Raw genomic sequence first — 22,768 nt, 5'->3', positions numbered from 1 at the left:
TATGTTTCTCTGCCGTTTCTATTGTAGGCCCTGTATTAGAATCCTGACATATTTGCCCTAACCAGTGTCTCTAATCCTTTTTGGACATATTTTAGAGACTGGGAGAATGGGATTTTCCAAGATAAGCAAGAATTTTTTTTTAAGGAGGGGGTTAACCAAAAGATCCAATCCTCTTAAAAACACGAAACCCTACACCAGATAGACACTAATTCCAATTTGTAACAAAACCAGGATAAAAGAGGGAAACTCCAGTGGTACTGTATAAGACTCTGTGTGAGCCAGACAACTTAATAACACCACTTATTAGAAGAGCCTTAAAGGTAATCCCATTAAAGCTATCCAACAGAACCCAGCTACGTCTCTGAAATCTGCCTTGGAAGCAGACAGGATTACTAAAATGGAATGTGAGTGGCTTCATAATAAACCTCATCCCCGGATTTACTCCTAACATTTGTATCTTGTGGAAAAGCTTGATAGATGAAACAAAATTATCATTTCTGCACCAAGCGGGGTGTGGGAGTCATTATGTGATAGTTTTCAGTTTGAGTAACTCTCCACAAGGAGCCTCTTCATGTCGGCACAAGCTCCTTTCAGAGCCACATTATTCAACGCTGATTCAAGGCAAGTGACTTTTCTGGAATTTCTGACGAACTTGTCAAATTCTCTCTGGAGTTAGCACAGGGTTGTTAGTGTTTGACCGAAACACCTCAGGATAATAAGGAGGCCTGTGAGAACTACTGACATGTACTCACATTCATCTGGAAGAGTAACCTGATGCCTAAAGCACTTCCCCTCCACTTTAGTTGTGATCTATCTTTTAAAGAGGATGAGAATATATTGTTTATAGGTCACATATATGCAAAGAAATGTGGTACTATATTTACACATTATGTGAGCGTGGGTCTGTAGCTGGATTTATTCAGAAATTAGTCATGTGACCATTGAATGAATAGATGTGTGTTGGGGCTACCTGATCCTAAGTCTGCCTCAACAGAGAAAGCTGCCTTATGCTGAGTCAGATCATTGGTCCATCTGCCCCACTCTTGTCTACTCTGAATAGTAGCTGCTCTCCAGAGTCTCATGCAAAAATCTACTATTTGATTCTTTTAACTAGGGATGTGCACAAAGTGTTTAGGCGCCTCTATTTCAAGGTGCCGCCGGCGAAATGCTTCGAGCTGCCCCTGCTGAATCATTTTGGTGGGGATGAGCGGGCACTTTAAAAGGAGGAAGGCAGGTCTTACCTGCTCCTCCATCACCTCTCCGCTGCCCCAGCATGGTGCTGTTTGGATTAAACGCTGCACATGAGTCTACAGGGCTGCTACCAGCAGCCCGTGGGTGGCGTCGGCACAGAAATGGCATCTGCGCATCTGCGGATGCCATTTTGAGTGGTCAGCAACAACATGTAGACCGCTCAAGATGGTGTCTGTGCTTGCGCAGATGCCATTTCCATGTTGACGTTGTCCATGGGCTGCTGGGAGAAGTCCTTTAACCTCATGCATGGCATTTTATCCCAACAGCACCATGCTGGGTTGCAGAGGGGCCCATGGAGGGGCAGGTAAGACCTGATGTCCTCCTTTTAAAGCATCCACTCTCCTCCACCACCACCCCCGATGTGCACGAAACACTTTGTTCACATCCCTACTTTTAACTGGTGCAGTCAGGGGTTGGACCGAGGAACGTCTGCATGCAAAGAATGCACTCTACAACTCAGCTACAGCCCCTCCCCTGTGCGAACTTTTAAGTACAGTGATGTCCTGAGGTTATTTCAGCAGGACAAAAATAATCTTCAGGACAAAAAAAAAATTATAAAAATAATTGTTCTTACTGTCACAGCTTTTAGCAAGGAACACTGATAACCGTAGTTTTGTCAGGGTGCTGAGAACTCTCTTGCCTCATGTAACGGGAAATTGGAGTTAAATGAGGCAGATGCTGGATTTCTTGTACATCCAAATGCATGGAATCTCTGCCCCATTCATAAAGTGACCCGGTTTGGGTTTCCCTCCCCAAACTCAAATTGGAACCCTTGGGTTGTTACGAGTTAAGTTGCTCCTAGTGGGGAAGTAACTTGCCTAGGGAGCAAGAGGTTGCTGGTTTGAATCCCCGCTGATATGTTTCCCAGACTATGGAAAACACCTATATCAGGCAGCAGCAATATAGGAAGATGCTGAAAGGCATACTATGTGAGAGATGGCAATGGTAAACCCCTCCTGTATTCTACCAAAGAAACCTAAATTTATTATTATTTATTTACTACATTTTTATACCGCCTTTCTGCCTTGACAAAGGCACCCAAAGCAGTTTACAATATTAAAAGAAGCAAATTACAGAATGTTTATAAAATGTTGTCTCAGGCTGTTGGTCTTTTCATGGCTCTGTGGTCACCAGGAGTCAATACTGACTGGATGGCACAACTCTTCTTTACCTTACCTGAGGTTTGCGTATGACAGTGTTACATCTGAACACTAATGTAGAGGCAGCCTTCTCCGACAGCCTTCTCTGAGACCAGAGCTGAGGGAAAGAAGCTCCTCCCTCCCTCTGTTCTGATTGGTTGCCGCTTCTGTCCTTCATGCGAAGAAGGAAGCCTGGCAGCCAGTTCCCCCACCCAAGCAGCCAGTTCCCCTCCTCCCTGCAGTCTCCTTGACTGCAGGTCCTGGGGGTTGCATCCAAATATGGACAGGTTAGCACATGGGAGGGGGTGGAGGGCAGAACCTTAGGAGAGGAGAGCTGGTCTAGGAGAGGAGAGCTGGTCTTGTGGTAGCAAGCATGACTTGTCCCCATAGCTAAGCAGGGTCTGCCCTGGTTGCATCTGAATGGGAGACTTGATGTGTGAGCACTGCAAGATATTTCCCTCAGGGGATGAAGCCGCTCTGGGAAGAGCAGAAGGTTCCAGGTTCCCTCCCTGGCTTCTTCAAGATAGGGCTGAGAGAGGTCCCTGCCTGCAAGTATGGAGAAGCTGCTGTCAGTCTGTGAAGACAATACTGAGCTAGATAGACCAATGGTCTGACTCAGTATATGGCAGTTTCCTATGTTCCTAACCACGGGTCCATTGGACCCTCGGTTCCACGTTATGTGCAAATGCAGCCTCTGTTAGAGTTCCTTCTGATGTTCCAATAAGCAGTGGGAATGCTGCTGCAGGCTCCCTCTTTCCTACACCACTTTCTGATACAGAAAGGCCAAGGTCAAGAAGGAAGAGCAGCCCACCCAATATTTCACAGAGAAACAGAGCAATGTACTTGTGTACTCGTAATACCCTAATTTTCACTCCAAGAATCGCTGCCTGAGATTCGCACACTATTCCACACTGCTGAAGGCTTTTCTCTGCCTGCTGCTCATTTTCTTTGAAATAGTTTGTCCTGAGCTGGCTTCTGAAACAGGGGACTTCTACCCCTCCAGCTATAGGGGGAGGGCTGGAAGGAAAGTAGCACCCTGGAATCTGGTGTCCATGAATGTGTATTTACATCCATATGCCAAGACGCTTCTCCCCCCCACTCCCCCCTGAGACTGAACTTTCAGAGACCTGGGGAGGAGTTGAAAGTGAAACTTCTTTTCTTGGGGAATGTTGTTTTCATATTGCTCGCAGGTTTGTTTTTACATGAATAAAAGCTATTACTTTTTTTTTAAAGCCCTCTACTGCACTTAGGTGCACACTAACAATTTTTTAAAAAGCATTTCCAATATCTTCCCTAAAAGGCCAAACATGGACATTGTTTACCAGGATAGTGGCCAGTAAACAGAGACTGATTCAATACTAACAACTGTAGTTAGGGGAAGGTCTGTAATTCAGTGGTAGAGCATCTGCTTTGCATGCAGAAGGTCCCAAGTCCGATCCCTGGCATCTCCAGGGAGTTCTCCACACAGCAGGCTTTACTGCAAGTTTTCTGTGAGCTTTTACTGCGAACTCAAAGTTATCCCAAAAACCCAACACAAAAAGATTTTAGAGGGTTTTTTTAACCCCAGATATAAATCAGGCTGCACTCTAACGTGCAGTGAAAAACCCAGATTATGTGTGAAGTGCTCCCTGATAGCTTGCCGGGACTTCAGGATAAAGCTGCCCAATATGTGAGTGCATCCCCTCCATTCCAGAGGAGCTGCAAGCTAAAGGGCTTTAAAAGCTCTGTGTGAAAAACTTCCAGGTACAGCTCGGAAAGACTCCTGCCTGAAACCTTGCAGAAGCCACTGCCAGTCAGTGTAGATCAGGCCTGCTCACCTTAGGCCCTCCAGCTGTTTTTGGACTAAAGTAAATCTTCAACTGTGTCATTGAATCGGTATCGATTCCTGGCACCCACAGAGCCCTGTGGCTGCCTTTGGTAGAATACAGGAGGGGCTTACAATTGCCATCTCCTGCGCAGTATGAGACGATGCCTTTCAGCATCTTCCTCTATCACTGCTGCCCAATATAGGTGTTTCCCATAGTCTGGGAAACATACCAGCGGGGATTCAAACTGGCAACCTCCGACTTGCTGCTGCACCATTATGTGGCCCTGTTTTTGGATTACAGTTCCCATAATCCCCAGCTTCAGTGGTTATGGATCCAGCCAGGGATTATGGGAGTTGTAGGCCAACATCTGCAGGAGGGCTGAAGTTGAGTAGCCCCAGTGTAGATAATGCTGAGCTAGGTGGACCAATGGTCTGACTTAGTATAAGGCAGCTTGCACTGTAAGTGTCCATTCTGTCATAAGTACATAGAAGAGGTGCGGGCGCTGCCAGGGTGGGGGCATCTTTAAGCATAAATTAGAAGGTGCTTACCTCTGCTCCGGCAGCACCTGCAAACAGCTTTGAGCTGCAGTGTGCCACCCAGTACTCCTTGCGGTGGGGGATCAGCTCCGCCACTCACCTGGCCACCAGCGGGGGATCAGCTCTGCAGAAGCCAGGTGAGTGATGGAGCTGACCCCCTGCTGCAGGGAGTGCTGTGTGGAGGGCTGCAGCTTAGAGCAACTTGCAGGTGCTGCCAGAGTGGAGGTGAACACCTTCTAATTTAAGATTGAAGGTGCCCCTTGACGACACCCCCCCCAGCAGCACCCGCACCAGCTGCTACTGACATAAAATCATATAATTTTTGATTGGAAGCGATTTTGGAGGTCTTCTGGTCCAACCCCTGCTCAGTACAAGAATCTGCTATAGTATCCCTGACAGAGGGCCGTCCACCCTCTGTGTGAAAGCCTCCAGGAATGGGGAATCCATCACTGAGCAAGGCACATGGTTCTGCTGCTGAACAGTTCTTGCATTTAGAAAACTTAGCTTGAGTCTGCTTCCTTGCAAGCTCAACCCATTGGTTCTAGTCCTGCCTGACATGAACCTGTACAGGGGAAAAGGTTGCCTGATGAGCAGATATGAGTCAAAGTATGTCGTGCCATCCCAAAAGTGTACTGTAAATTAGCCCTAGGCTGTGCTTCATTAGACAGCTATCTCCATTTTGACTTTGCAAAGGCATGGAACTCAACTAGAACAGCTTTAAAACATAGATCATGGAAACACCTTTAGCTAGTTCACATAACTAATCAAGACCAGCTGCTGAGCGGGGAACAAACAGAAGCATTTAGCAGCACAGAGGTCAGGCTGAAGAATAAAAGGAGGTTACATTCTTGCTTAAATAAAAAGCAGGGCAATTTTTATTGCAAATTTTGGACCTATTCATCTTTTGTGAGAAAGGTCTGGCTATTTTGTTTAGGCCTTTATACTCAAAGAGCCCATGTAAGTTTTAAAATTGGCAGAGAAATGTTACCTTAACTCGTCCTCCATTTCTAGGTTAAGACATCACATTTTCTTGAACTGTTAGAAAGGACAGACGTTTGTTGTGCCCTTTTTTGTGATGGACCTGATCCCATTGATGAAATAGCTGTCACACTGAGACAGCCTCTTACCTAAAGTAAAGGCAAAGTGTGCCATTGGGTCAGTGTTGACTCCTGGCGACCACAGAGCCCTGTGGGTTTCTTTGGTAGAATACAGGAAGGGTTTACCATCGACATCTCCCACCCAGTATGAGATGATGCCTTTCAGCATCTTCCTCTGTCGCTGATGTATAGGTGTTTTCCTATATAGGTGTTTTCCATAGTCTGGGAAACATACCAGTGGGGATTCAAACTGGCAACCTCTGGCGTGCTCATGAAGTCATTTCCCCACTGCGCCAAATGCTGATGATAATTGTCCCTTAAAATGAAACAGTTCAATGAGTTAGCCCAACCAAAAAAGTTAAAAATGGCCAGTGTAGTGCAGTAGCTATATGGCTCAATCACATGATGGAAAGGTCACATGATGGTAGGAGGAGCACCCTGCCAGGGTAGGGCTGCCAGGCGTGTTCCCAGTCAGCAGTTGTGTGAACTCCAAGATCAAGGCAGGAGGAGAGGAGAGTGATCATGTGGCAGGCAGGAGCTGGGTGAAGTGGTTTTTTCCTCCACCTTTGGGAAAAGCCTCTCCTTCTCTGGATGTTTTAAAGAAAAATCTGGAAACATACCTGTTTAATCAGGGTTTTAATTTGTAGTTTTAAAGTTTTAAGCATTAAGCTTTTATTTGAATTTTACATTGTTTAAATTGTGTTAACGTTTTAATTATGTTTGAGTTTTAAATTGTAAACTGCCCAGAGGTTTTTAAAGGAGGGAGTATAGACATGTGTTAAATAAATAAATAAAATGCTGGGGAGAGAAACTGGTAGGGTGTGCCTCTCCAGCCCAACTCCTGCCTCCCACACAATCACTCTCCTGTCCTTCATCCTGATCTTGGAGTAAACATGACTGCCAATTGGCAGTGGGTCCAGCTCTCCTCTCCTGGCTGGGTGTTCCTCCTACCTGGATTTTGATCATGTGGACTAGCCTCTTGTCATAGATACAGGCTGGTGACAAGGCCAGAGTTCAATTGCCCACTCTGACTCAAAACTTACTGAGACCTTGGTGCAGTCCATCTCTCATGGACTGGGAGTAACCAGGGGCGAAGTCACCATTGAGCTAACGAGTTCAAAGAACCTGGGCCACCAATGAAAAGGGCTGCTGGAGCCCATGTTGTGCATGGCACAAAGGGGGCATGCCCCAATTGCCAGAAGGCCTGCCCCAGTCCTCCCTGTCTCATTTCCAGGCAGTGCTTGCTGCCTGACAGCATTTCTCTTCCTTTCCTTCCAGCAAGGGAGAGAAAGGGAAATAAATGCTGTCGGGCAGCAAACACTGCCTGGAAATGAGACAGGGAGAGCTCGCTCAGGCTATCCCAAGCCCAGGCCACGGCCCCTTTGTGTGTGACATCACACACATGGGGGTGTGGCTCGGGCTCCAGAGAGCCCTGAGCGAGCTCTTCCCCTCTCATTTCAGGCAGCGTTTGCTGCCTGATAGCATTTATTCCCCTTCCTCTCCCTTGCTGGAGGGAGAGCAAGGGAAATAAATGCTGTCAAGAAGCAAACGTTGCCTGGAAATGAGAGGGGGAAAGCTTGTTCAGGGCTCTTTGGAACCCGAACCATGCCCTCTTGTGTGTGATGACACACACATGGGGCATCACTGGTCCCTGCTATTGTGCGGAGCCACCGTTCATCTGGCACTGCTACTGAGCCTAACCTACCTTGCAAAGCTGATATGAGGATAAAAGAGCTTCTTCAAGGGAAGACGAGAGAGAGAAAATTGATAACAAAGCAACCTTTTGCTTGTTCCAATCTCAGAAACTGAAATCCTCCTCCAGTCTGGTGTTTGGTTGCTGGTAATGAAATTATGTACTTGGGACCAGCTGATCCTACACAATGGCACTGCCAGTAGCGTTGATTTTATTGGAACACTATGGCTGGAACAGGATGTGACAGGCCAGCAGTTTTGTGTCTCCTCTCCTAGTAACATCTATGATTACAACATCTGTGATCTTCAGGTCATTGCACTGGGGGCTTTCCCACACCCCAAAGTGGCAGCCAATAAAGTCAAGTGGGGTTGGAAAATGTAATGACATCATCTCACACATTGAGTAATTGTAGATGTTATGGGGAAGAAAGGAGAAGGAGTGGGGTATGCAGCTTTTTGAAGCAGCCAGACATGCCTCATAACATCTAATTTCAGCCTGTTTTGTCAGCACATCTTTGTGTTTTCAACTTCAGCTAGCACATAGGGAGGATTGCCTTGCTGGATGAAACCAAAAGCACCTCCAGCACACTGTTTCTTGGAGGGACCAGGCAGATGCCCCTGAAAATCAGGATGTGATGGAGGTAGTCACCCCAGGGCCCTTACTGCACATTCCAGTTTGGAAGGAAAGAAATTTCAGAAGAAAGGTGCAACATTGTCCCTGCCTGGGACCAGCAGGGTAGCAGCTGGAAACAAGGGCTCAGTGAGGAAGCTGTTGAACTAGGAAAGTCAGGCTTTCAATGAAGAGGTTATATAGAAGCCAGGAGTTCTGTCCCTCCGTTGGGCTCAGGCCAGCCCTGATCCAAGGCAAGCACCTAGGCTGACCTCCCCCTCCTTCCAAGTAAGCCAATTGGGAGGAAAACCTCAAGCAGTTAGTCAAGCATTTTGGCTCTGATGCTGGAGCTTGGCCCCTGTCTGGCATAGCTACCACTCCTGGGGTTCTAGGGATGATGGAGGAGGTTCTGGGGATGAGACAGGAGTCCTGCTGGGTGGCACTGGATTTACAGAGTTCCAGGGTTCCTCCAAGATGGCATCTTCAAGAGGGGCCACAAACTCTGGCTGCACAAGGTCCATTGAATTCAGCATTGTTTAAAATCAGGGTTGGGATCTTGGCTGGCATGTCCTCCTCCTCCTCCTCCTCCTCCTCGAGTGCCTCCTCATGAGTCCAGCTGATTGGGAGCCCTGGTAAAGCAGGGTTCTCAAGTGTACATAGAGAGATCTCCATGCATACAGCTATATGCATAAGAGCTCTCTGCAGAGGTTTTATTACTCAAGACCATGGAGTGGGTATATGCTGAGCTTTAGCTGGTGCCTGCTTGTCTTGATATATGCCCTAAAGCCTAAGGTGGGAGAGGAACCTGCCACCATGCTTATGCACCCCCATGTATACATATTTAATTTGCAAAGAACATACGTAAGCAGGTTTCTAAAGAACACAGAAATCTTCACGTCATCTTCTAATATTCCGCCTCCTCCTCCTCCTCCTCTTCTTCTTCCATATTTTGATTCAGTTTTAGCTATATAAACCTGGCTGAGCAACAGCAGACTTGTGGGAGGATGTCCAGCTAGTGCAAAACTGTTGTGCTAGTTGGTTGCACTAACCATGGGGTGTTGTGCTACCGCAAACATGCTTCCAGTTCTGCAACAGTTGTGCAACCAAGGAAAGACTCATTTCTTTTAATGGGAACTTTTGCTCAAGAGCACTATAGCAATTCTGCTGTAATTCCCCAGTTCTGCAAATCCCCATTTTTTAATGCAACAAAGCTATCTTCTTGTGTGAGGACAAATTTGCTCGTTCCACAAGTATGCTGTTGGTCAGATTCTGTGATTAGCATTAACTAGCATTCTTCTTTTCTCTCTCTCTTGCTACTAGGCTTACAGATGAAATCTTAGCAAGCTTATTTGGAAGTTAGTGTAGAAACCAAGGGAAAGAGTTTGTGGTATGCAAGGACAAAGCAGTGGGGTGGAATCAGGACTATTGATAGTTTAATGAAATAAATATTGTGTACAGAGAGACAAGCGTAGTCTGCTTTTCAGTTGTTTTAGCTGCTGGCTGTTTATTAGCCCCACCTCTAAATCCAGGACTAGAATACAAGTAACTAAAGACCCATTCCAAAACTGTTCTGGATCAAGGATTAACCAAAAACACCATAGTGAGCCCCACTGATTTCAAGGGGACTTGGCATTTCAGTATACAGAACAACAGCCAAATAATTTGTGTAATAAAAAATGACAGGTATTCATTATATTGTGAACTCTCTCTCTCTCTCTCTCTCTCTCTCTCTCTCTCTCTCTCTCTCTCTCTCTCTCTCTCTCTCATTTTAAGAACAACTGTAATACATTTTTGCAGATGTGGAAATACCATCTATACAGCGGAGGAAGAACTGCAGAGACTCTGGATTTAGATTTAATAACAAATCAAAGTATATGACAACAATCTGAGACTCACCCAAGGATATAACTCCAATCACACTTGAAGATTGCCATCCCATAAACATGTCAGAAAAAAATACAATATTGCAGCATGCTGTATTACTTCATGCCACAGACAGTAAATTCAGTAGTCAATTGCCCCTGGCTGAACCAGGCCAGGCTTTGTAAGCTACACGTCATAAAGGGCAAAGTTGGGAATCTGGTCCATGCTTGTAGCCACTCCACACCCTATTGTTAGATCAATCAGAGTTCAAGGTAGAGAGCATCTGTCATCACAGATTCAAAGTTACCTTCAGTACTCACTAATGGCAGTGTGGCTTCACCAGTAGGCAGGTTTACTTCTTTTACGGGGGATTATTATTAATTGGGGCATTGTTGTATTAATATGAATAGGATTGTTGTATTAATTGTATTAATATGATAGTTGTATTAATATGAATAGGATTGTTGCCTAGCTCTGCAATTCCTACTTAATTTTTTTTTCAAGCTTTCCCCCCACTAAATGTAAGCCTGTAACTGTTGACTGTTGATGTTTGATTTGGAGAAGGAAAATTTTGAAAGCAAGCACGTTCCAGACCCTTAAATCTTGCTCATATTAAACATTATGTTTAGTTAAGGTCATAGGTAGATGAAATAAGTATACTATGGACTGTCCACAAAATATGGTAGCTCCTTGTGAGTCTCTGAGAAACCTAAGTTTTTGTTTCAAAAAGTCACTAATTTCCATTTTCACTTTGACACATGTACTTAATGCCCTATTAAGCAACTATCTATTCTTAGGAAGGACAGTAGGCCAGGACCCCCATTACCACTAGGGTTGGCATTAGGAGTTAGTACGGTTGGACACCTACAAAGTTGATGTGGTGCCACCCAGGTTATGGAATTCTCTCTCCAGGGAGATTGATTTGGTGCCAACATTCATGGCTGATATCCTGACTAAGGAAGCAGCAATGCTTCTCACAAAGCACTGGTGCTGCTACACTGCAGACTAATGCAGCTCTGGAAGCACTCCCTGTGACCCAAACATAGGTCTCTGAAGGCTGTGTGACCCTCAGGGATCTACTTCTGGGTCGCAGGGAGCACTTCCAGGGGCAGAGGAGATAGGTGGAAATCCTTAGGATGATGTCAGCCATCACCTTTTAGATATCTACAAGTCCGTCTTGATCACTCCAGCTTTTAATACTAGCTAGTTGTAGCTGTTACATTGGTATCTGTGCTGCTGATGCATCTGCATTTTTTAAAAACCTGCCTTTATGTTCATTATTGCTTAATTATTTGTGGTTGATAATTGTATTGTTCTAATTGGAGCTTGTTTGCCACCGTGAAGTCTGTTTATAGTTGCCAGTTAGTATATAATTTCAAAAATAAATATGCTGTCTAGCTGCTGTTACAAACAGGACACTTGACTAGATGGACCCTCAGTCTGATCTAACTGGGCTCTTCTTATGTTCTTAGGACCATGATTGACCAAGTGGTTGTCACATGCTGCCTCCTAGTCTAATGATTTGAAACTGCAAGGGGCTGGAATTATCTATCTATCTATCTATCTATCTATCTATCTATCTATCTATCTATTATGCCTGCCTGGAGTCGGTGATGGGGTCGATGAGGGATAACAAACTGAGACTGAATCCAGCTAAGATGGAGGTACTCATTGTGCAGGGTTGGAACTTGAGAGATGATTTTGATCTGCCTGTTCTGGATGGGGTCACACTTCCCCAGAAGGAACAGGTACGCAGTCTAGGGGTGCTTCTGGATCCAAGCCTCTCCCTGGTGTCCCAGGTTGAGGCGGTGGCCAGAAGTGCCTTCTATCAGCTTCGGCTGATACGCCAGCTGCGTCTGTTTCTTGAGGTGAATGACCTCAAAACAGTGGTACATATGCTGGTAACCTCCAGACCGGAATACTGTAATGTGCTCTATGTGGGGCTGCCCTTGTACATAGTCCGGAAACTACAGCTGGTTAAGAATGCGGCAGCCAGGCTGGTCTCTGGGTCATCTTGGAGAGACCATATAACTCCTGTATTGAAGGAGCTACACTGGCTGCCGATATGTTTCCGGGCAAAATACAAAGTGCTCGTTATAACCTATAAAGCCCTAAACAGCTTGAGCCTTGGGTATTTAAGAGAATGTCTTCTTTGTTATGAACCCCACCGCCCGTTGAGATCATCAGGAGAGGTCTGTCTGCAGCTGCCACCATTGGCCACTCAGGGACGGGCCTTCTCCGCTGCTGCCCCGAGGCTTTGGAATGCGCTCCCTAGTGAAATAAGAGCCTCCCCATCTCTGACAGCTTTTTTTAAAGTCTTTAAAAACACATCTCTTCACCCAGGCTTTTCATTAATGTTGTTTTAATGGTCTTAATGCTATTTTAAAATATTATTTTAAAATGTTTAAATTGTTGTAATGTGTGTGTTTCCCCCCCCCCTCCAATTTTGTCTTAACGAATGTTTTACTTTGTTTTTATCCTGTTGTAAACTGCCCAGAGACGTAAGTTTTGGGTGGTATAAAAATGTTTTAATAAATAAATAAATTATTAGGTTTGTACACTGCCCTTCCAAAATGGCTCAGGGCAGTTATTAGTAGCCAATAGTCTACTAATCGGTGAGATGTGCTATCACGGTGAGATGTGCTATCTCCGTTTTGCATTCCTTCCAGCACCTGACAGATAGAAATAAGCATGCTGTCTCTTGGACCTCCTTAGTTAGGAGGTCCTTTGCACAAGTTTATACCCTTGAGTTGTCTATTATCAGGGTTTTATACAGCTTCCTGGCAGGACTCTTAAATCATTTTTGTATCAGATTTTTTTTTAGGGCAAGCAAAGAGTGGAAGGGGCAAGTCTAGAGGCTGGGTTCTTCTGCTTAAAGGGACAATGCACAATTAATTCCCTGTGTTTGAATCCAACACAATCAGTGTGCTTGTTAAATGGATAGAGTACTCACAGACTAACAATAAACAATTCAGAAGCTTGTTCCATGGTATGTTAGAGTACATGTTCATGTATCAATGATATAAATTAATGCATAGTGACTTCATGTGACCACCTAGGTGACTGATGAAGCCATTGTGGCATGGAAACAGAAATGGTGGTGAAAGGAAGAAAAAAGACAGAGCAAAGAGATAGGAAGTGTTGAGGTAGCAGGAGTGATGAAGGACAGTTGAAGGAGGAGCTGGAGAACATGAGGGATACATTGCCCCTCCTGGTAACAACAGGTTCAGGGGGGAAAGTGTGTTCTCCTTACACATTGGTTTGTATGATTAAAAGCCCTTCTTCGTTCATCATATTACAGTAGCTGCTAAATACCTGAATGAATGAATGACTTTATTACAGTCTTTAATACCCTCATCAAATTTTCAGGTGACATCAAACTATTTAGGGTAGTGAAATCCACAATAGATTGTGAAGAGCTCCAAAAGGATCTCTCCATACTGGGGGACCGGGCAACAACATTTATTTATTATTTACTTATTTAACAGATTTGTATACCAGAACACAAGTCTCTGGGTGGTTTACAACAAAACAATACAACAACAAATATAAAGGTTAAAACATTACAACAATTTTAAATTTAAAACCATTAAAAACCATCAAACTATTAAAACAGTATCTAATTAAAAGCCTGGGTGAACAAATGTGTCTTGACTGCCTTTTTAAAAGTTGTATGAGATGGGGAGGCTCTTATTTCATCAGGGAGTCCATTCCAAAACAAGGGGCAGCAACGGAGAAGGCAAATGTGGTTCAATGTTAGCAAGTGTAAAGAGATGCATATTGGGGGAAAGGAACCCAACTTCACATATATGCTGATGGGATCTGAGCCATTGGTGACTGACCAGGAAAGGGATGTTAGGGTTGTGGGGGACAGCTCATTGAAAGTGTTGACTCAGTCTGCAGCAGCTGTGAAAAAGGCCAATTCCATGCTTGGAATCATTAGGAAGGACATCAAAAATAAAACTCTTAATATTATTATGTCCTTATACAAAACCATGGTGCAGCCACATCTGGAGTACTGTGTACAGTTCTGGTCACCATACTTCAGAAAGGACATTATGGAACTGGAGAAGGTGCAGAAGAAGGCAACCAAGATGATCAGGGGCCTAGAGCACCTTCCTTGTGAGGCAAGACTACAACACCTGGGGCTTTTTAGTTTAGAAAAAAACTGAGGGGAGATATGATAAAAGTCATGAAGTCATGGAGAAAGCTGATAGAGAGAATTGTGCCCAGACCCCAGCCCAAAAAAGACACGGACACGTATTCTATTTGGGATAAAGGGCCACAACTTTATTTAACAAGCGTAGCGGACTGACAACCAAAACGGTGATTAAACACCTTACCATAACAGTGCGGGTAAACTAAGGTTGGGTTAAGATTACCTCATCCTTCCCCAAACCTTTAAGGGCGACACACCTTGGCTCAGGCAGGAAGCAGGTACAACCTATCTCCTGCCTTCAAAGCCAACCCCCTCGCCTGAGGGGGCCTGAATACTTCTAGGTCTTCACCCGTCCCGGACCGCGCAGCCCAAGGGCAGGTGAATTCCCGAAGCTGGTTTCATGACAATCAATCTCCCTGGGCCGCACAAACCACAAGGGAGCGACTGACCAATCTACCAGTTAGTTAGTCAAAGGTGCTCACCAAATTAATACCTGAAATTACCCCTGTACCCGCACTGTACCTGCCTAGTCGTGACCTGCCTAACTAAGCTACCAACCTGAGAACAGAACGGAGTAGGCGAAAAAACCCCCAACCGTGGCCAATGCGTTGAGGGTAAAAAATTCCTACTCGGCCCCGAAGCGACCAGCCACGAGACCCGCTCTGAACCAGGGAAAGGGAGGGTGGGGAAAGCCTAGCCCGAACTGATAGCGTGGGGGCGGGCGCCCGTCTAGCACGGCTCAAGTCCCGCCCCCTTATTCCGGCCCGGCCAATCACGGGCCTTTTTTGGCCTCGTGCAGGGGTGACTGGCACAAATCGCCCTCCCCTCTGCACGAGGCCAAGGGGAGGGGCATTGTGCCCAGACCCCAGCCCAAAAAAGACACGGACACGTATTCTATTTGGGATAAAGGGCCACAACTTTATTTAACAAGCGTAGCGGACTGACAACCAAAACGGTGATTAAACACCTTACCATAACAGTGCGGGTAAACTAAGGTTGGGTTAAGATTACCTCATCCTTCCCCAAACCTTTAAGGGCGACACACCTTGGCTCAGGCAGGAAGCAGGTACAACCTATCTCCTGCCTTCAAAGCCAACCCCCTCGCCTGAGGGGGCCTGAATACTTCTAGGTCTTCACCCGTCCCGGACCGCGCAGCCCAAGGGCAGGTGAATTCCCGAAGCTGGTTTCATGACAATCAATCTCCCTGGGCCGCACAAACCACAAGGGAGCGACTGACCAATCTACCAGTTAGTTATTCAAAGGTGCTCACCAAATTAATACCTGAAATTACCCCTGTACCCGCACTGTACCTGCCACACAGGGAGGTTAGCCTAGCTTGACCTCCCTGCCCCACCTAATTCCAAAAGTTCAGCAAGCCTATTCCTGAGGTTACGGATATAGATATCACACCCTTCCTCCGAAAGATGCACACCATCAGGGCGAAACAAATGCGGGAAACGGGCAAGGAGACCAGGCTGGTGCAACACCGACCCACCATCAGCCACCACCAACTTACCTATGACGGCAGATGCCTTACGCCTGGCCCTTTCAATGCCCCTGAGATTCTGGACCCCACGCCACGCCCGCCTCTGCAACCACTCAGCCCAAACAATGTGGGCCCCAGGCAGCCAAGCCCTCAAAACCTGCATGTCGGAAGAGGCTTGCTGAACCAAGGAAACGCCAGTCCGCTTGCCCAAATCATTCTTCCCCAGATGGATGACAAGAACATCTGGCCGGGGAGACCTGCCTACATAATCCCAGACTGCCGGGAGCAGCTGGCTCCAGAGCATACCCCGCATGCCTTTCCAACAAACAATTGCGCGCCCAGCCAATCCCAGCTGGGTACCCCACTGCGAGGTGCTGGCCCTCTTGAACGCCCAGAAGACCAACGAATGGCCGCAAATGAGGATACGTACAGGAGCCGCTGCCCCGCCAGCACCTGCCAAAAGGAAATAGATAAACCATTAGTGCCACAGCACCCACTCAACGCACATAACGCTTCACAGCACTGGATTTCCAGCGCCCTATGCGCATCACCTCTTCCTCCCTCAAACCCAACCGACTGGCTGTGGTTGCGGCCCCAATCCGGAAGGAGTGGAGCGTGAAGCCCGCAGAGGGCACCCCGGCGGAAGCCAGAGCCCTACGCAGCACAGCCAAGAATTGGTACTGGGTTAAAGGATCCCCCCCGCTATGTACAAACAAACAGCCCCCAACACGTGGGCCCAAGTCAAGGTAGCGCCTCAGCGCCGCCACAGGACAAATAAGGGGAGCACTAGAAGCCGCCAAACGAACCACCTGCCCCCTCCCTCTCTGGTCAGTTTTAGACTTGCGTAACATCAAACGCGCTTCTCCCGCAGAGAGAGAGAGATCAGCAAACTGCAGACAGCGGTCCTGAAGGGAGCGGCCACTCCTAGGCAACAGCTCCCCTGGCCGAAAAGCCCCAAAGAAAGCGACCAAGACGGCCGCTTGAAAAAGAGCGGTTTCCCAGGAAGACCTGCAACAAATAGGTAAGTGCACAAGCAAGGATCTGATCAAATCCAATGTAAAAGGGAGCCTACCATCCCCAATCCGTGGGGCTCCCCGGGCCCACCCTTCCAGCATTCTCCGGACCCTGGGATCACCCGAGCAATCAGCTACACCCCGCGCCTGAGCAGCAAAAGAAAGCGCAGCAACGTATCCACCTAAGGTGGATACCGCCCGCCCTTCACTGTGTAAATGCACAAGGAACTGCAACAGGTGGTCACTTGGCACCGGCCAAGACTCCTCCAACCCCTCACCCTTCCGAAACCGAGAGAAGGCCTCCAACTTGGCGGAATAGCTTGCCCGGGTGCTAGGCGCCAGCGAGGCCGCAATAGCCCGCTGTGCCTCTACCTGCCAAGTTGCCACAACGCGGCTGGCATGGGCTCCGGCTGAAGTGCTGCTTCGGGCGCTAATTCCCTGAACCTGTCCACCTGAAAGCGAGACAGGGCGTCAGCAATGTCATTCTGCAAGCCCGGGACGTGGCGTGCCACAAACAAAATGTTCGCCCGCAGGCATTGCAGCACAAACGCGCGCAGAAGACCCAAAACCCGCGGGGAACAGGAAGTCTGAGAGTTAACCACCTGGACCACCGCTTGGTTGTCACACCAAAAGCGGACAGTGGAATCAGCAAACTCGCCAGTCCAAAGGTGCACCGCCACCACGATGGGAAAAAATTCCAGGAAAGTTAAGTCCCTGGTCCACCCGCGTAAGAGCCAATGCTCAGGCCAACGGGCAGCACACCACCGACCCCGAAAATACACTCCAAAGCCGGCACTTCCTGCAGCGTCCGAATGGACCTGCAGTTCGGCCTCCAGGAGCTGCACATCCCGCCAAAAAGATACTCCGTTAAACTCCGAAAGGAATGACTCCCACAAGGCCAGATCAGCCCTAACCCCCTTGGTAACCCTAACTCTATGGTGTGGGGCCCGCAAACCAGACATGATATCACAAAGGCGGCGGAGGAAAGCCCTGCCAGGAGCCACTGCCCTACAGGCAAAGTTAAGGTGACCGGCTACCACCTGGAGCTCCCGCAGCGTGGCCTTATGAGCCCTCCCCATAGCCCGCACTAAAGCCAAAAGGGTGCCCAACTTTTCCAAGGGAAGCCTGGAACAGCCTGCAACAGTATCCAATTCAATGCCGAGGAAAGAAAGCCGGGTTACCGGCCCCTCAGTCTTCCCTGCAGCAAGGGGAACCCCCAATTCCAAGGCCATTGCAGTAAAGCAGCCCAGCAAATGTTGGCATTCTGTGGAATTGGCCCTACCGGAAAAAAGAAAATCGTCTAAATAATGGGCCGTAAAGGCCAGGCCCGCCCTGCGCCTTAGAGCCCATTCCAGAAATGTACTAAAGGCTTCGAAAGCCGCACATGAAATAGAACATCCCATGGGCAAGGCTCGATCGAAATAAAACTTGCCCTCAAATGTAAAACCCAACAAGTCAAAATCATCTGGAGGGACTGGAAGGAGGCGAAATGCAGATTCAATATCGCATTTAGCCAACAAGGCCCCGGGCCCCAGGGCCCTAACCATCTGCACAGCCTGGTCAAAAGATGTGTACCTAACTGAGCAGAGGGCATCGGGGATCCCGTCATTCACGGAAGACCCCCGGGGGTGAGACAAATGGTGTATAAGGCGGAATTCCCCCGGCGCCTTTTTGGGCACCACGCCCAAGGGGGAAATCCGTAATTCAGGGAATGGGGGCCGATCAAAAGGCCCAGCAACCCTGCCTGCTGCTATTTCTTTATTAATCTTCCTACGGACAACCTCTTCCATCCCCACCACAGACCTAAGATTCCTAGACACAGTAGGCACCCGCCGGGCCTTAGAAGGAATCCGAAACCCATCCCGGAATCCCGCCAACAAGTAATCAGCGGATGCCGTATCCGGGTACTCCCCCAACAAATGCGCCAGCTCTTCAAGGTTGATTGGGCTGGGTCCCTTTACCCGAAGGGGGTGGGGGAGGGCCGCCTTTCTTGCCTCCCCCGGCTCTAAACCTACCACCGGCACTGGAGGAACGGGATCTAGGGCAACTGGAGCTCGGGTGTCTGGCCCCACATAGTCCGCAGGCATGTCTGAAACGACAGGCCGGGCGCGTGCACCGACCCCCACTGTTAAACTCCCAGCAGACCATGTGGGGTTGAACCCACTGCTGGCCCGCCGAAGGGGCCAAAGGCCCGCCTTGCGGCCTGGATAACAGGTGGCCGCTATCAGACCTATCTCCCTCAACCGGCCGGGACGGCGACATGATCACCAGCCAAAGCTCCTGCAACGGGGCATCCCAAGGCAGGGAGGGGTCCAAGGCCGCCCTCATTCTAAAACTCTCATCATAACGGACCCACGCCGTTCCTGCAAAATCCGACATCGCCCTATGGATAATGTCCATATACTTAAGCAGGGCCGGACCCCTAGCCGGCTGGGACTGAACAAGCACCCCCATGTAGACGGTGAAGCCGGAAAGCCAATTGTTCCAAGTCTTCTCCACGGGTTTCCTCTTAGTAGCTTCATGTTCTTTACATGACTCCCCTTCCTTATGCTTCACCTCCGGTTCCCGGAACAAGAGGCTAAAAATGTCTACATATTCTCCCCGCAAAATTTTTTCTTTAGTAGCAGGCAGGAGATGATTCCCCAATGGAAGCCCAACTGCCCCGTAGGGGGCATGCTGTCCCGTAGGCAAAACACCCATGGGATAGAAACCACTGCCACTAGTCTGACCCGTTGAATCGTTAGTTGCCCCGGCCGGGCCCACCGCCGGCAACGCCGGGTAGGGCGGACGCCCTAACCACACCTGTTCGGCCACCCCTTGCGATCCCATTGCCATGTTTGGATACCCTTGCGTGTAACCCGCACCTGGAAAGTGCCCCATACCCCAGTGTGAGGTGAAAGGCGGCCACCATGGGTCGCCCCATCCGCCCACAGCAGGTATCGGCCAGGGAACAGGCGGCCACTGGCCGGTACCGCCCGGTGGTGTAGGTGTAACAGACTCACCCGGAACCAAAGGTGCAGGTGGGCCTTCCGGACTGGGCCCCGCCGGTGCAGCAGGCGCGGGATCGATAGGAGCCGCCGGCTCAAGCACATCAGGAACTGGAACCGGAGCCACCGGATCTGGAACACCAGGCAAAGTTGCTGTGGGAACAGGAGCCGCAGGACCGCCAGGAACAGCGCCATGTTCTAGTGCAGCCAACCTATCAGAAATTGATTTTAATAATTGCGTCCGAACCGCCACCCTCGTGCGCTTAGGCGCAGGTTTCGGAACACCCGAAGGCCTGGCGTCTTTGTCGGGAGGAGGAATAGCCCTGGCCTTCTCTAGTGCTTCCATCCTCTGCACAAGGCCACGAATAAGCACCATCTCCTGATCATCCTCCTCATCCAAGGAAGGGGGGGTGCAGGCCGCTTAGGAGGCTTTACAGGCTTACCGCCCTTTTTACCCTTTGCTTTACCCGGCATTGTATTGGTCTTTGCCCACCAAAAGCCAACCCGCAGCACTACCACGACCCCAACCAACACCCCTGCACGGCTGCTTTCGTTTCCCAAGGCCACTCCTTGTCCGTGTGCAATTGGTATCAGCAGCAGTATCAAGCAAATAGCTGTAAGCCCACACCTAAGTCAAAGGGCAGGAGGAAACCCACACAAACCAACCACCCACCGCAAAGGCCACTTAAAAGAGGCCAAAATTGTAAAAGGAGGAGGAGGGGGTGCCGAGCAGAAGAACTGGCCAACAAGGAAGTAAAGGCGGGGGGGTGGCAGGGGAGGAAAATGCCCAAGGCCGAGCACCAAGCCCTTCAGGCAGGGCCCAACCCACACACCCAGCTGATGGCAAGCCTCCCGACCCCCACAGTCCCCGACGCCAAGCTACTCCCACCCCGAGCCGCCCAGCTGCGCAGCAACCCCGTCCCCAAACCGTGCGGCCAACAGGCCAGAAGGCGAGCCATGACGTCCACGCGGCCAGGAAGCAAGGGAGCCCTCCCTGCGCCGCCGAAAGCCAAGCCCCGAGGAGCGCTGCCACAGGCAGAACGCCCGAAACGCCGCCGTCGGGCCCGCCCAGGTGCCTCCGCTGTAGAAGAGGAGCTCCGACCGAGAGCTCCTCTTCGATAGAAAGCCTGGCCCGAACTGATAGCGTGGGGGCGGGCGCCCGTCTAGCACAGCTCAAGTCCCGCCCCCTTATTCCGGCCCGGCCAATCACGGGCCTTTTTTGGCCTCGTGCAGGGGTGACTGGCACAAATCGCCCTCCCCTCTGCACGAGGCCAAGGGGAGGGGCATTTTTTCCTCCCTCTCTCATAACACTAGAATCAGGGGTCATCCCATTGAAGTGATTGCCAAGAAATTTAGGACCGACAAAAAGAAGCAGTTTTTCACACAATGAATAATTAACCTGTGGAATTTGCTGCCACAGGATGTGGTGACAACCAACAGACTGGATGGCTTTAAGAAGTGTTTGTTTGTTTGTTTGTTTATTAAAAATCCCTTATATACAACCTCCTTCAAAGACTCTAGGCAGTGAAGAACAACAATACCAATACCAATTTTAAAAATACATTAAAGGGTTAGGGTTAGGCAGGTGAGTCGGGTACTTCTGGGGACAATGGGGCAGCAGGAGGATACACTGCCACCCTTTCAAAAATCCAAGTGCCGGCAGGGAGGAAGCGGAGGGAGGGGTAAGTGCACCCTCTCCCGCCCTTCAACACAGACACCCCCTGCCTGCTAACATCCCCCGCACATCCCTGTTCTGGACTAGTTGAAGCTTCCAAATCATTTTCAAAGGCAACCCTAGGTAGAGCCCCTGGTGGCGCAGTGGTAAAACTGCCGCCCTGTAACCAGAAGGTTACAAGTTCGATCCTGACCAGGGGCTCAAGGTTGACTCAGCTTCCATCCTTCCGAGGTCGGTAAAATGAGTACCCAGAATGTTGGGGGCAATATGCTAAATCATTGTAAACCGCTTAGAGAGCTCCGGCTATAGAGTGGTATATAAATGTAAGTGCTAGGTAGAGCACATTACAGTAATACAAACAATTATTGACTGTTTAATTACTATACTTCCTTTCATTAAAATAATTCCAAGGTGGTTTACAGTATAAATAAAACAACACACAAGTACAAGTACAAATATTAAATTTAAACATAAAAATACTACATCTCTATTTAAAAGGTTAGAAAACTATACAAAATAAAACAGTAAAACACAAAACACAGAGCAACAACAGCAAAAAAACAGTTCTTTCATATAAAAGCCTGGATGAAGAGCCACATTTTTGCTTGTTTTAGAAAAACTGTGATGGAGACTGAGGAGCGGATGCTAGCTGTGAAGAGCATTCCAAAGCTTGGGGGCAATGACTGAGAAGGTCCTGTCCCATGTGCTCGACAGCTGAGCCTCCCTCACCATTGGCATGCGGAGCAGAGCCCCTCTGAGCAGATAATAAATACAATAGGCCTGGAAGTCAATATTTTATGCTTAAACCAAAACACAGGCTTGATCAGCTTGATTCCCAACATAGATCAGCTGACTTGCTATTACTTCATGGGTCATGCCAGGCTACGCAGAGACCCATTGTGCAGGCATGGTGTCCTCCAAAATAGCCGCTGTGCTAGGGAGAAAGGCTCGAATGGGCCAAAGAACAGTAGGATGGGCCAGTTTTGGAAGCAAGGGGGGGCTGGCGAGGGGAGGGGGAACCACCGCAGACACACACACACACCGCTCTGCCTCGGAGAACCCACCCTGGAGGGGGAATGTTTTTAAAAATAATAAAATAATAAAAATTTTAAAAGCTCATGAACCCCCTGACTGGGGGGGGGGGCATTGGTTGGTTTGGGGACAGACCAAACGGGGTGGTTCAGTTCGACCTCGAACTGTTGAACTGAATCGGTTCGATGTCGAACCTGTTTGCACATCCCTAACAGAGGTGTACCTGGCAATATCCACATGCACACATATATGGATACTTGGCCACAGTCCTGTAGTCCAGTGTTTGCCCATTCTTTCCCAGCAGAGTGACTAGGGAGATGCAAGCTTGCTTGTAGATCCTGCCAATAAACAGAGGCAGGCCCATAAAATAGAGTCTCTGCAGGCTTCCTTGGCTTTTGGGTTGAGCAGCTGTCTCTCTTG

The 22,768-nt window shown here is 48.6% G+C and overlaps 1 protein-coding gene across 3 annotated transcripts in view; it reads left to right on the top strand.

The window, feature by feature from the left end:
* The window catches only part of ANKRD50 (ankyrin repeat domain containing 50), a 210,816-nt gene that overhangs the window by 164,670 nt on the left and 23,378 nt on the right, over nt 1–22,768 (top strand). Inside the window, exon 9 of one of the 3 annotated variants that reach the window (XR_008308334.1) lies at nt 9,931–11,378. The exons of 1 other annotated variant lie outside the window; for it this stretch is intronic. The gene's annotated coding sequence lies outside the window, so the exon portion shown is untranslated. Of the gene's footprint in view, nt 1–9,906; nt 11,379–22,768 lie in introns of those variants that run through there. One more of the 3 variants, XR_008308335.1, reaches the window with a different exon arrangement.

Source organism: Hemicordylus capensis, chromosome 5, assembly GCF_027244095.1.
Source record: "Hemicordylus capensis ecotype Gifberg chromosome 5, rHemCap1.1.pri, whole genome shotgun sequence".
Taxonomy (NCBI): Eukaryota; Metazoa; Chordata; class Lepidosauria; order Squamata; family Cordylidae; genus Hemicordylus; species Hemicordylus capensis.
This window is presented reverse-complemented; position numbering and strand designations above follow the sequence as displayed.